Raw genomic sequence first — 10,863 nt, 5'->3', positions numbered from 1 at the left:
ATTTAAATTTTAACGAAAAATTTTAAAGAAAAAGTGAAAAAAAAATTATGCGTTAATTTTGTCCAGGAGTATATATATATATATACTCCTGGACAAAATTAACGCATAATTTTTTTTTCACTTTTTCTTTAAAATTTTTCGTTAAAATTTAAATATCAACTTTTAAAGAATAAGTGAAAAAAAATTCTATATATATATATATATATATATATATATATATATATATATAGAGTTTAACAGGAAAATAGATCTTATTGTTAGATTATATTTAATAATATAATATAATAATATAACATAATGTATATAATATACAGGGCGATCCTGAAAAACGTTATGTCTTTAAAATGACGTATTCCTGACACCATTCTAAGACAATTTTTCCTTTACCAAAATTTGATTTGAAGCGTAGTTTTTGAATTATGAGCAAAAATAGTTAGTAAATCACGCGTCGGGTACAGAAGGCAGGCAGGAGCGGCGCGACGTGCCGCGAGCGCGGGCGCAGCTGACCGCCCGACGGGTGATTATCACCGCATGAGTCGCTAACTATTTTATCTTATAACATAAAATTATGCTTTAAATAAAATTTTGGTAAAGAAGAAAATGTCTTAGAATTACGTCAGAAATACGTGTTCCTTAAAATAACGTTATTTTAATAATGAAAAGTTCCGGATCGCCGGCCGTCCGACGTTGCAATCAGCTGATTGCTACACGCGATGTGTGTATGGCGGAGTGTGTGCGTAAGAGAGAGAGAGAAAGAGAGAGAAAGAGGGAGAGAGGGAGGGTAGGAGGGACAGACATTCATACACACGCACGCAATTTTTTTCTCGCTCTCTTTCTCTCTTTTACGCAACACTCATACACTCTCTCATTCAGTCTCTCACTCACACTCTCTCGATCACTCACTCACTCACTCACCTGCTTACTCACTTGCTCATTCACCTTGTAGCAGCGTAGCGAATCTTCATGCTATGTATTGTTGTATCTGCTGCACGGTTATGATTGCTAGAGATGCGCGACACATTGAAATTTTTTCGATTATTAGTCTCACACTCGATTGACACAATACAGATTACGCGATAACGAGTTTACTGTTTATTCACTCACTATTGATTTATCGATACCAAAAATTACTTTCAAAGAAACGCGAATGCAAACAGCACATGACTCGACGCGAAGCGACGGACCGCGGAGACTGCGCGACCACAAGAGTTATGTTGCCAGAAACGCGACACGCGACATCTAACAAACGACTTGCGCGTGACGCGTGATTGACGCGAGATAAGACGAACGATCGGCTAAGAATTAAAATTACATTATTCTTGCGATTGACTTAAATCTTCGCATCGTGAATGCAATAATTTCGAAAACGTAATAACGTACAACACATGCTTTTTAAAATAATAATTATTTATTATAATTAGAAATAGTTATTATTTATAATAAATAATTAATTTTTTAAGTATGTCATTATACGTGTCATGTTTTCTACCGCATTCGCAATGCGAAGGTTTTAGCCGATCGTTCGTCTTATCTCGCGTCAATCACGCGCCACGCGCAAGTCGTTTGTTAGATGTCGCGTGTCGTGTTTCTGACAACATAACTCTTGTGGTCGCGCAGTCTCCGCGGTCCGTCGCTTCGCATCGAGTCATGTGCTGTTTGCATTCGCGTTTCTGTGAAAGTAATTTTTAGTATTGATAAATCAATAGTGAGTGAATAAACAGTAAACTCGTTATCGTGTAATCTGTATTGTGTCAATCGAGTGTGAGACTAATAATCGAAAAAATTTCGATGTGTCGCGCATCTCTAGCAATCATAACCGTGCAGCAGATAACAACAATACATAGCATGAAGATTCGCTACGCTGCTACAAGGTGAGTGAGCAAGTGAGTAAGCAGGTGAGTGAGTGAGTGAGTGACCGAGAGAGTGTGAGTGAGAGACTGAATGAGAGAGTGTATGAGTGTTGCGTAAAAGAGAGAAAGAGAGCGAGAAAAAAAGTGCGTGCGTGTGTATGAATGTCTGTCCCTCCTACCCTCCCTCTCTCTCTCTTTCTCTCTCTCTCTTACGCACACACTCCGCCATACACACATCGCGTGTAGCAATCAGCTGATTGCAACGTCGGACGGCCGGCGATCCGGAACTTTTCATTATTAAAATAACGTTATTTTAAGGAACACGTATTTCTGACGTAATTCTAAGACATTTTCTTCTTTACCAAAATTTTATTTAAAGCATAATTTTATGTTATAAGATAAAATAGTTAGCGACTCATGCGGTGATAATCACCCGTCGGGCGGTCAGCTGCGCCCGCGCTCGCGGCACGCCGCGCCGCTCCTGCCTGCCTTCTGTACCCGACGCGTGATTTACTAACTATTTTTGCTCATAATTCAAAAACTACGCTTCAAATCAAATTTTGGTAAAGGAAAAATTGTCTTAGAATGGTGTCAGGAATACGTCATTTTAAAGACATAACGTTTTTCAGGATTGCCCTGTATATTATATTATATATGTTAGTTTATTCTGAACATATGTCATTTCTGAATAATTTTACTGTTAGATTTAATCTTCCTGATTTTTTAAATTTCTTACAAATTTATAATTCTAATAAAGAAAATTGATATTTCTCTGTATTTATATATGTATTGACTATATATATACATGCTCTTATTAATATAATTTTATAAATTCTATATTCACCTATATATGCACACATTTACCAACGAAAACACACATGCACATACATTGACTTACTAGTTTCAATATAAAAGTTTTTTATAAAAACTATTTCAGAATAAAACAATTATTGTTGTTGATTGACTGAGCAGATATAAAACTGAATAACTGCTTGGTACTCAAATTAATAAAATAAAAAAAAAATGAATATTTGTGTTTTCATTAATGTTTTTTTTATTTTAAATTAAGCTAAAGACATAAATTAGAGGCAATATTTTCACTCCCGACTGCTGCCAACCTACGGTTGGCAAAAAGACGGAGGGAGTATGCGTTTCACCGAGCTCGGATCGGTTGTTACCATTTTTCTCGATAACTATAACGTAGATCGATATCATCTTTTGCACATAAGTTTTTTATTAACCAAGGATGCAATAGAACATATAATTATCATTCTTTATTCTATTAATAAAAAGCGGAAAAACAATATTATTTCGCCGATACGTGCTCTCATTGGCTGCGAGCGAAACTAAGAAACAAAAATGATTCACCAATAAGATTCGTTCTAAGCATCCGTATAGGGAAAAATATAGGCTGCGTTCCTTTTTACGCTTTCAGCGCTGAAAGCGTCGCTCTATCTTCGTTTGATATTCGATGTGCAACAAAGACAGAATGATGTTTTAAGCGTGTAAGCGTTCAAATGGAACGCAGCCATAGTTGGAGACATCTCGAAGTAGTGGCGGCAATAATAATTGACATAACCCTACATGTCAAATTATTATTGTTGATTAATGATAATAAATTGTGAATTAAAAAATCAGCATGGATAATATGGATATATCTGAAGCAAGTGTTTCTAAATAGGTAAGCTTTTCTCTCTTTCTATTATTATTAATAATAATTATATTTACAGCAAAGTCAATAATAATAATATAATATAACACAAAGTCATAATAATAATATAATATAACGTAATGAGAGAAAATAACCTTCTGCATATAATTATGATTATATATTTCTACAATGATTCTTGGCTACACAACAAATATATAAACTTCTATGATTGCAGAAATACTATATAATCATAATTATGTGGCTATGCAAAAGATTCTTTCTCACGTTATGTTATTGTTGTATTATTTATTATTATGACTATGCTGCAAATAAACATAATTATTATTAATAAATAATACAACAATAAAATATAACAATGTGAGAAAAAATCTTCTGCGTAGCCACATAATTATGATTATATAGTATTTCTGCAATCATAGAAGTTTATATATTTGTTGCGTAGCCAAGAATGATTGTAAAAATATCATACAATCATAATTATATGGCTACGCAGAAGATTATTTATTCTTGCATTATGTTATATTATTTATGTAAATGTTTATATATTTGTAGCGTAGTCATAATAATAAATAATACAACAATAATATAACATAATGTAAGAGAGAATCTTTTGCGTAGCCACATAATTATGATTATATAGTATTTCTGCAATCATAGAAGTTTATATATTTGCTGCGTAGCTAAGAATGATTGTAGAAATATCATATAATCATAATTATATGGCTACACAGAAGATTATTTTTTCTCATTATGTTATATTATATTATTTACTATTATGACTATGCTGCAAATAAAATAATTATTATTATGACTATGCTGCAAATAAAATAATTATTATTAATAAATAATACAACAATAAAATATAACATAATGTGAGAGAAACCTTTTGCGAAGCCATAAATGATGATATGATTATGATGGTATGATATTTCTACAATCATTCTTGGTTATGCAACAAATATATAAACTTCTATGATTGTAGAAATACTATATAATCATAATTATGTGACTATGTAGAAGATTCTGTCTCGCATTATGTTACATTATTAGATACAAATTATTACATGCATATTATAACAAATTAACATTAATAACAAAAACAAAATGTAAAAAATATAATTGTGAAATAATAAAAAAGTAATAATAATATATATAAATAATAAATAAAAAAAGTATAAAATAGAAAAAACAAAAATAATAATAATGATAAATAAAATAATAAATAAAAAAAGTATAAAATAAAAAACAAATAATTTAAAATAATAAAAAAAATTAATTAAAAAAATAATAAAATAAAAACAAGTAAAGAAGTAAATAAACTACAGCTTTTAAAAGAATGAAATAAAAAAGTTTTTTAGAAAAAAAAGTACTCCCGACTGCTGCCAAAAGTATAAGATAAAAAAAACAAAAAAAAAACAAAAACAAAAAAGTAAATAATAAAAAACAAGAATTTAACAAATATTTAATAATAAAAAATGTAAGATTAAAAAAGTTTGAAATAACATTTATATCTATTTGTAAGTACTAATAATTAATAATTAAATTCAAATTAATATTAAATATTACATTAAAAAAATTATACATGAGGGAAGTAATAATTATTATTATTTCAATTTATTCATATTTGAATTTACTCTTTCCACATATAATTTATTATTATTAATTCCACATTTTACAAGAGCAGTCGGGAGACGCTGCGTTAAAGCTCTAAAACATATTTAAAGTTCGTCAAAATTGGTGATCGCACTACCTGATACTCCTCTTGTAAGGGTGTTCCATATGTGTACATGAGTGTATGCATGTATGTGTGTATGTTTTAAATCTAGCGCGGCGTCTCCCGACATAATTATTACTTCCCTCATGTATAATTTTTTAAATGTAATATTTAATATTAATTTGAATTTAATTATTAATTATTAGTACTTACAAATAGATATAAATGTTATTTCAAACTTTTTTAATCTTACATTTTTTATTATTAAATATTTGTTAAATTCTTGTTTTTTATTATTTACTTTTTTGTTTTTGTTTTTTTTTGTTTTTTTTATCTTATTTCATTTATATGTGTATGTGTGTTTGTGTGTTGTGTGCGTCTGTGTGTGTAATTGGTAACAGGACTAAACACATAAGAAATGTTATACAAAATGGCACAAAGATAATTTTTACAGTTAGATTGTAAATAAAGTTAGTTTTCATTAATAATAGCATACGGAATATATTTTTATACTTCGGAATATATTAAAATCTTTATATTATAATTAAATAATAATATATAATAAAATTAAATAATAAATAATAATATATAACAATTAAATAATAATATATAACAATTAAATAATAATAATAATAATAATATATAAAGTCGTATACACTTCTATAAATTGTAGAATAAATTTTTTTAGTCATAATTTTTATTTATTTATGAATTGTACTTTATTATATTATAATTTAAAATTATAGTATATAATTTATTTTTACTTATTTAAAAAATATTTTTAAGTAATATTTATTATTATAAAATCTTCGACTAGCATATTATCGTTCAATTTATTCCACGCCTTTATAAAGTTATGATTTTTCATCATCTCTATCACAATATCTTGAATGCGTTAAAGATTTTTGTGCTTTTATAATGTGACTAAATTTCTTTACATACAATTATTTACTATCTTTTTATAGAAATAGTTAAAGCAAATATAATTGATGAAAAATTAGATATACATATATCTTTTATAAACTATTACATTATTTATGTTAGTGGAAAGTACACAAAATCTACTTATAAATATTCAGAGATAGTGATTATCCCTAAATTTATAATTTAAAGTACGATATCTTAAAATTCATTAAATAAAATTCTTAAAATTCATTAAATTATTCGTTCGTTTAATATACCGAAAATTGGACTGAGGTTACACAATTTATCTAAAAATATATGTATTGAAAATAATATAAATATTTAAAATGGCGTCTTTCTGTTCCGAAACATTTTTTATTTTTTTCAAAGGCTGCTTTAATTTTATGCTTAGGTAATATCAATTCTATTTTAATAATTTTTCTACTTATTTGGTTTTTAATTTTCTTTTTGTTACAAATTTTTTTATACTTTTATATAATGCTTATAAAATATTAATAATAATTAAAATTCGGAATTGTCAGGGTTTTTTTACATTGAAAAGTTAAAAAATTTTCATGAAATTTTGTGATTTTCATGAATTTTTATTGGAGGAAAATATTTTTTTAAAATTTTACTTTTTGATAATTTTGTTCTTATATACAGGGTGTACTAATCTGACGATAAATATTTTAATAACTTTTTTGTAATATTTTAAGACAAAAATTCTAATACGAAAATGTCGAGGCTATAATAGTTTTCAAAATGAGGAAAGTTTCAAGATAACAGAGCTATGACAAGGCTAGAGTTTCGCGCAAAGAGTGGCAAAATGGTCAGTGGTAAAAGTGCTTCCATAAATCAGATGCCATTATTACATGAAATTATTGTCAAAATGTTCAAAAATTTCAATAAAAAACTATTTTGTTTATCCATAATGAATCATAAGTTTAAAACGTTTTTATTCAATAATTTAATATCGATATTGATATGTATCAACTGTCATATGTCGAACATTGTGGAGACAATTAAATATGACAGCTAACACATATCAATATAAATATATTAAATTATTGAATAAAAACATTCTGAACTGTTATGATTCATTATGGATAAGTACAAACAGACTTTTAATGATTTTGTTTAACTTATTTGGGATCACGTACGCCATTGATTTATTTGCCGATCTTGCCCAAGGAGAGAACTTGTCTGTAATATTCTTTATATAGGGCATTGTAAAAAAAGAGGACGGACAAGAACCTGTTGGTGATGGATTCTTAGACCCATTGGAATGTATAAGAAATTTTAGTCTGCAATGGATATTTAAGAAGATGAAATCCAACGGGTGATCATTGTTAAGAAGTAATTCAATGATTCTTCTGAGGTTTTTTTGTAAAAATTTTGGATGAGACAGTCTAAAAACCCTGTCCAACAAACCAAAAACAATACCTCTTTTATGGCTTATGGGATAATGTGACAAGAAATTGACGAATCTACCCGAGAAAGTCGGGTTTGTATATCAATCGAACTCCAAGATTCCCTCATTCACCTCAATTGAACATCGAGAAAATTAATGTGATTGTTTCTGCTAGTTTCAATAGTGAACTGCAACCTAGGTGGAAGGAGTTAAAAATATCCAATATATTTATATGGAATAATGGAGGGGCTGCCAATAAAATATCATCCACATATCTAAAATAGAAGGGAATCGAGATCGATATTCTAGAGATGGCCCTCTCCTCAATATTCTGGAGCACTATGTCTGTCAAAACAGGGGATAGTAGGGAACCTATTGGTGTGCCAAAGGTCTGCCTGTAAATCTTTCCATTGAAAGCAAGATCGGCAAATAAATCAATGGCGTACGTGATCCCAAATAAGTTAAACAAAATCATTAAAAAACACAAGGATCCCATACCTGCTTACAATTGCAGTAACGTAGTTTATAAAATTAATTGCAAAGAATGTGATGAGTCTATGTGGGGCAAACCAGCAGGCAACTCATGACGAGAATCGAGGAGCATCGTCTTAACATTAATAGACCTTTTCTGTCGTTAACTGCAATTTCTGAACATCGATTAGAGGGACATAAATTTGATTGGGTGAACGTACGAATCTTCTAGCGTTTTCGACTTGTCGGGTTCGATCACTCCGGGGTAGTTTACTAGACGTTATTGACCAATCACAGTCATTCTTCTGAAGAATATATGGTTACATTCTTCAAAAGAATTGTACCGACAAGTCGAAAACGCTATTAGATAGAGAGCCGATGTATAAGAGGAGGATGGTTTCTGAAATGGTTCATATACAGCAGCAAGTGAACGGTTTGAATAGACAGAAGGATACAGAGCTCCTTAGTAAGGCCTACTATCCCATCTTAAAGAAATGTGAGTCAAAGTACCCCTTTCGGTATTAGGGTTTTGACTCCTTTTATGGCTACGCTCCTGTAGCTTCTCCCCGTTTTTGTTGTATCTCTGTGTCTCCTTACAGTCCGTTGTTAGCTTGGAGTCTGTCATGACGTATTTGAAAATTATTGCTTTACAACGTAATTTTCTAATTTATCTTTCAATCTTCCTACAAGGTAATTTCTTTCTTCTGTTTTCTTTTGTAGTATTTTTCTAAAAATTCTCTTACTTGAAATCACAATAATTTTAACGTTTAACCCGTTTTCAACGCTCATTTTCATTTTCATTGTTGTGTTTCTGAAAGAAAGTTATCAGCCTTCCCCCCTTTACAGATATTAAGCCATTGGTTTGCCATTGGGCTGTCGCTTGAGCATTGATTGCGAGATCCTTTTCTCTAACGTGCGTTCTTTGGCAAAACGTCAAGTTGGATGGATTTCGGCGGGGTGTGTTCGAGCGTGAGTTTGGTAGCCAACGAGTTTGTGAGCAATTAACATCAGTGTTTTTAAAAACGGACTGTCGTATGTTGCGAAGGACGATGAGGAGTGTAATGTAATATCGTGCGTTTTTTAGAAACAATGGATAATGTATTGCGTAATTTGCAAATTATTCTGTTTTTATTTTAAATTTTAACGGTATCTTTTTTTATTTGACCGTGTTTACTTTTACAATTTTATCTTTCGACCTGTACAGTATTTCTTATTTCTCATCTATTTATTTTTGTATTTTTTTTATATGTTACATTAATATTATTATGTCACACTGAGAAGGGTCCGAAATGGACCGAAACGTTTGGTTTTTGCAAAAATTATAGAATTTTTTAAAAAATTATTGAATTTTTTGTCACGCATTACCACCTGCACTTTACTTGGTCTAAAATAGCCTACTTTATGATCATTATTAAATTTGTTATTATTCGCTGTATTGAGGGTATCGATTCCCACGCACTAACAAAAAACCTGTAATTCTCCGACAAAGCTGTTAATATTTTTGAAATAACCATAGTGTCATTTATTTCTTCTCCTAGACTCGAGTTTAAAAGCGAGATTTTTCAATTCAGTTATATACGTGACCATATCAGTGTCACTTCGTTTCTTATATTCAAAAAATTCTTGCATCAGAGCGCATTTCTGATGTTGCGAGTCTCTTTCATAAATATTTTTTAATTTTTGCCACATTTCGAAACTAGTAATACACGTAACTATATGTATTAAAGATTGTTTTTCCAAAGTGCTTACTATCATTCGTTTCGCTTTGGTATCCTTTTTGCATTCAGCTGTTTGTCGTTGTGGTGCCGTTGGTTCTAGTTGTATAACATCCAAAAGATCCGTTGCCTCCAAATGGATTTCTAATTGAAATTTCCAGAGTGGATATCCATCGGCATCCTTCAATTTATCGATGATCTCCAACGCTCCCGTTGAATTAGTTGCCGCACACATTTTAATTCTTTTTTATATTAAACAGTTTTTTTTTAACACTTTTAAAATCGTCTCTTTATTTTGTAATTATTTATTTTACTATGCACTCAACCACGTGAATCTAGACCCATAACCTGTTGGAAGGTTTTACCACAGTAAAAGAGCATACAGTAATTATAGTAAGATTAAACAATATATTTTAATTAACGCTCGTGATATAACAGATACAATGCTTCGAATCGAGCACACGTGTTAACCGTTAGATCGCTAGTGCACGAGTAAAGCGATGTGCTCCAAAAACGCAAATCATCGTACAATGTACACACACACACACACACACACACACACACACACACACATACACACACACATATATATATATTAAATGTGATCGTACATCGGTCCAATCTTTGTACTAGATGAAGCACCAGATGCTCACAAGCGCTCGCATTAAATTGAAATTACCTCATCCAACAATTTTTATACTATGTTATTTATATTATGTTGAATTTTTCGATTGTGTAAGCGCAAGGTCCATTCTTTGGAGAACTGAGCGGGTCATTGAACATAGTGCGGCCCGAAATGAAGTCTATAATTGTTCTGTTCCACATGGGTTTTCGACTTCCACGCGAAGCGAGATTCATTTCTATTTCCAAAGTATAGTTCTAGGTCCTAAATTATTTTTGAATTCTAATATTTCTTTTTATATAGAAATCTTAAATATTATTCATTTATGAAGATAATTAAAATATTAAAAATAAACATTTCTACACATCGGTCTTATAGCATTCGACTTTATTTAGTACTATATGCTTGTAAAAGTTCATCGAATTCGAAAGTGAGTCGCATACGGAAATCTCAAATTGATTAAAGATTTTAAGATGGGATTCTGAGCAATCCAGTATCAGTCTGC

The 10,863-nt window shown here is 30.3% G+C and overlaps 1 protein-coding gene and 1 long non-coding RNA gene across 12 annotated transcripts in view; one reads left to right on the top strand and one right to left on the bottom strand.

Annotated features, from left to right (window-relative positions):
- Positions 1-10,249, bottom strand: part of LOC145968657 (uncharacterized) — a 47,489-nt gene extending 37,240 nt beyond the window's left edge. The window contains exon 1 of the long non-coding RNA XR_014437814.1: positions 9,771-10,249. This is a non-coding gene — a long non-coding RNA (uncharacterized LOC145968657). The remainder of the gene's footprint in view (positions 1-9,770) is intronic.
- The window catches only part of Ttll5 (Tubulin tyrosine ligase-like 5), a 354,482-nt gene that overhangs the window by 11,544 nt on the left and 332,075 nt on the right, over positions 1-10,863 (top strand). The window lies entirely within an intron of this gene.

The sequence above is a fragment of the Camponotus vicinus genome, unplaced genomic scaffold, assembly GCF_025532165.1.
Source record: "Camponotus vicinus isolate PSW18456_S1 unplaced genomic scaffold, iyCamVici1.0 SCAF_3, whole genome shotgun sequence".
NCBI classification, from domain to species: domain Eukaryota; kingdom Metazoa; phylum Arthropoda; class Insecta; order Hymenoptera; family Formicidae; genus Camponotus; species Camponotus vicinus.
The sequence above is the reverse complement of the archived record's forward strand: the minus strand, read 5'-3'. Positions and strand labels throughout refer to the sequence as shown.